Below are 3,628 nucleotides of genomic sequence, written 5' to 3'. Positions count from 1 at the left end.
ACTGGCAGGGGAGAACCCGAGAGTCTTGATGAGCCATGGAAAGTGAAGAAAAAGAAACGCGGTTTGATGCTATGGAGGATGAAATAAAGTCTCTTCATGATAATCATACATTTGATTTGGTTATGTTACCTAAAGATCGAAAAGCTTTGAAAAACAGGTGGATTTTTAGGGTGAAACATGAAGATGGTCACTCAGTTCCATGGTACAAGGCTAGATTAGTTGTGAAAGGTTTTAACCAGAAAAAGGAAATTGATTTTGATGAGATATTATCTCCAGTTGTGAAGATGCCATCCATTCGTGTGGTTCTAGGCTTAGCTGCAAGTCTTGATTTAGAGGTTGAGCAAATCGATGTTAAAACTGTTTTTCTCCATGGTGACTTGGATGAAGAAATTTATATAGAGCAGCCTGACGGCTTTGAAGTCAAGGAAAAAGAGAATTATGTTTACAAATTCAAGAAGATCTTGTATGGTTTAAAACAAGCTCCCAGGCAATGGTATAGGAAGTTTGGTTCTTTTATGAGTCAGCAGGGCTTTAAGAAGACTTCTTCAGACCATTGTATTTTTGTACAAAAATTCTCTGATAGTGACTTTAATATCATTTTGATTTATGTTGATGACATGCTTGTTGTTGGTCATAATGCTTGCAGGATTAAAGAGTTGAAGCAAGAGTTGAATAAGTCTTTTGCTACGAAAGATTTAGGACCAACAAGGCAGATTCCTGGCATGCAGATTGTCCGTGGTAGAGATGCCAAGAAGTTGTGGTTGTCACAAGAGAAGTATATTCAGAAAGTACTTCGTAGATTCAACATGGACAAAACTAAGGTTATCAATACACCTTTATTTATGCACTTCAAATTGAGTACTAAACATTGTCCTTTCAGTGATGGTGAGAAGGAAGATATGAAGAAAGTTCCTTATGCTTCAGTTGTTGGTAGTTTGATGTATGCAATGGTGTGTACAAGACCAGATATTGCTCATGTTGTTGGTATTGTTAGTCGTTTTCTTTTTAATCCGGAAAGAGAGCATTGAAATGCTGTAAAGTGGTTTATGAGATATCTTTGTGGCACTTCTAGTTTGAGTTTGTGTTTTGGTACATGGAAGTCTATTCTTTGTGGTTACACTAATTCAGACATGGCTAGTGATGTTGATACTCATAAGTCTACTTCAGGCGACTTGATTACTTTTGCAGGAGGAGCTCTGTCTTGGCAATCTAGGTTGCAAAAATATGTTGATTTTTCTACTACAGAGGTTGAACTTATTATTGTTGTTGAAGCTTTCAAAGAGTTGATCTGGATGAAAAGATTTTTTGGGGGAACTTGGTTGTGCTCAAGAGAGGTATGTGCTTTATTGCGACAGTCAAAGTGCTATTCATCTTGGAAAAAATTATACATTTCATGGTTTGTCTAAACACATTGATGTGAGGTATCATTGGATTCGAGATGTGTTGGATTTTTAGTTGCTTGAACTTGAAAAGATTAATATCAATGATAATGGTTCCGACATGATGACTAAAGCTTTGCCAAGAGGGAAGTTTGAGGATTGTTGCATGATGCCGGGATGACGGTCTCCTCTACATAGTTGTGAGGTGGATAATTTTTGGGTTTCGGATCTTTTTTCTCTTCCTATTTGAATAAATAAAAGTCTTATTTGGACCGTCCACTTTAGCCCATAAGCCCAATATTATGTGGCATATATAAGGCTTATTTAGATCTTATTTTCAGAAACACAAGAGAGAAAAATCAAGAGAGAGTCGTTTTAGTGATTGAGAGAAAGAGAGAAAAATCTTGTTTTTGCTTTAGGAAATTTTTGGCTCAAGCAGTCCGCTTCAAATAGAGTTTTCCGCTTTGTTAACCGAACCATGCTCAAATTTGAACCGGGAGTTCTCAATATCGGGATCTTGCAATTCAAAGGTGGAGATCGGATTTGGGTGGCTGTAGCGTCATTTGTTGGGGGCGTGAACAATAGCTTGGTTTTGGGTGAATTATCTCCTTTAAATTTCTAGTTTTGGTGCAATCTTGTTTTGTTGTTGATCGTTGTTTGGCACTTGTTTTGTGGCCAATTTTGGAGAACAATTTTGTAACTCTTGGTGTTTATAGTGGAGCTTTTGGTCCTGTGGTTTTTTACCCTACACATCGAAGAGTTTTTCACGTAAATCTCTCTGCCTTGTGTGATTGGTTTGTTCTTGTCTTATTGTTTTAGTTTGGTTGATATAGTTGTTGTCCATTCTCCGTATTGCTTGATTTAGTTTGTCTTCTCTTGGTTCAAATTGAAAGAGAAAGTTTAGATTTGGGTATTATTCTATTGTTGTCCTGTCAGACATTCTTGTTAGTGTCTTGTCTTTCCCAACAATAAGGAGCCAGAATCACCTCTTTTTCGATCATGTTCATTTGATACATTTTCTACACACATAAAATTCATAATAACCTCAAAACACTCAAAATAATAATCTAACAAAACAATTATGGATAGAATATAAAGCAATAAGTTATTATTTGCCAATAACGTAATATAAATATAAACCTTTAGCCGAATATCACTCCACAATTTGGCATCTGTAGTTAGAGATGATCACCGGTAAGATTTGCGACCCATTTTAAGAAAATAGATTTCTTATAATTTATTTAGGGTAATTTTAACCTTTTGCCAATTAATATTTCAAATTAATGATTTGTTCATTAAAAAGTTCATGGAAAAGGGTCAAAATTACCTTTCAACTATTTAAAATAGATCAAATATATTTTTCAACTATTTTTGGCTCAAAACTGTCCCTTCCTTCTTTCTATTGGATCCCTTTTACCCTTCCTTTTAACAGAATAAGATGACATCCAATGTGTAAACTATAAGGCCACATAGACGTCCACCTAAGCACACCCATCCCATCCATTATAATATCCAATCTTTTCTAATAACCCTATTTTCATCCTTACTACATTTCTTAAAATAGAGACTAAAATAAATAATAGTGTTGAATCTCTAATATCTAACATTATTGCTTAAGTTTTCTATTTTTTGACAGAGTTATTCTCAACCCATGAGCAAGAGGATTAGCATAAAGACTGTGAAATCTAAAACTCCTGAGAATCATATATTGTCACACAGTGTCACACCCTTTTTTCTGCTCGAAAAGGATTTTTTTTATGGTACTGAAAATTGGTTATTTTATTTTTTCAGAGTCATCACATGAAATTAAGTTTTAGGGTGTGTTTGGTATGAAGAAAAAGGTTGTCCATGTAAAATGTTTTCCTAGAAAATGTTTTCTTGGAAAACAAGTTGATTTCTAACTTATTTTCTCATATTTGGTTGGTGAGTAGAAAAATATTTTCAGGAAAAAAAATTTCAATGTTTAGTTGGTGAATGAAAAATATTTTTTATTTTTGGCTTGTGACTTAAAATACTTTTTAGGAAAATAATTTCTGATCCAAAAATCAACCCCGTTAATTGATATAGGACTCGACAACCAAACTAGGACAGACCTCAATGACTGTTCCAAAATTCGACCCTGAGATTTGACCCAAGACCTGACCCAGACTTTTAAAAAAAGTTCTAACTGGTGGCGGCTGGGGGGTTGGGGGTGTTTAAAAATTGAAATATTTTTCAAAAATAATTTTAATTTTTTTTGGTGGGGGTGG

This window comes from Solanum tuberosum, unplaced genomic scaffold, assembly GCF_000226075.1.
Source record: "Solanum tuberosum cultivar DM 1-3 516 R44 unplaced genomic scaffold, SolTub_3.0 scf00081, whole genome shotgun sequence".
Taxonomy (NCBI): Eukaryota; Viridiplantae; Streptophyta; class Magnoliopsida; order Solanales; family Solanaceae; genus Solanum; species Solanum tuberosum.
Note: the sequence above shows the minus strand (reverse complement) of the source record.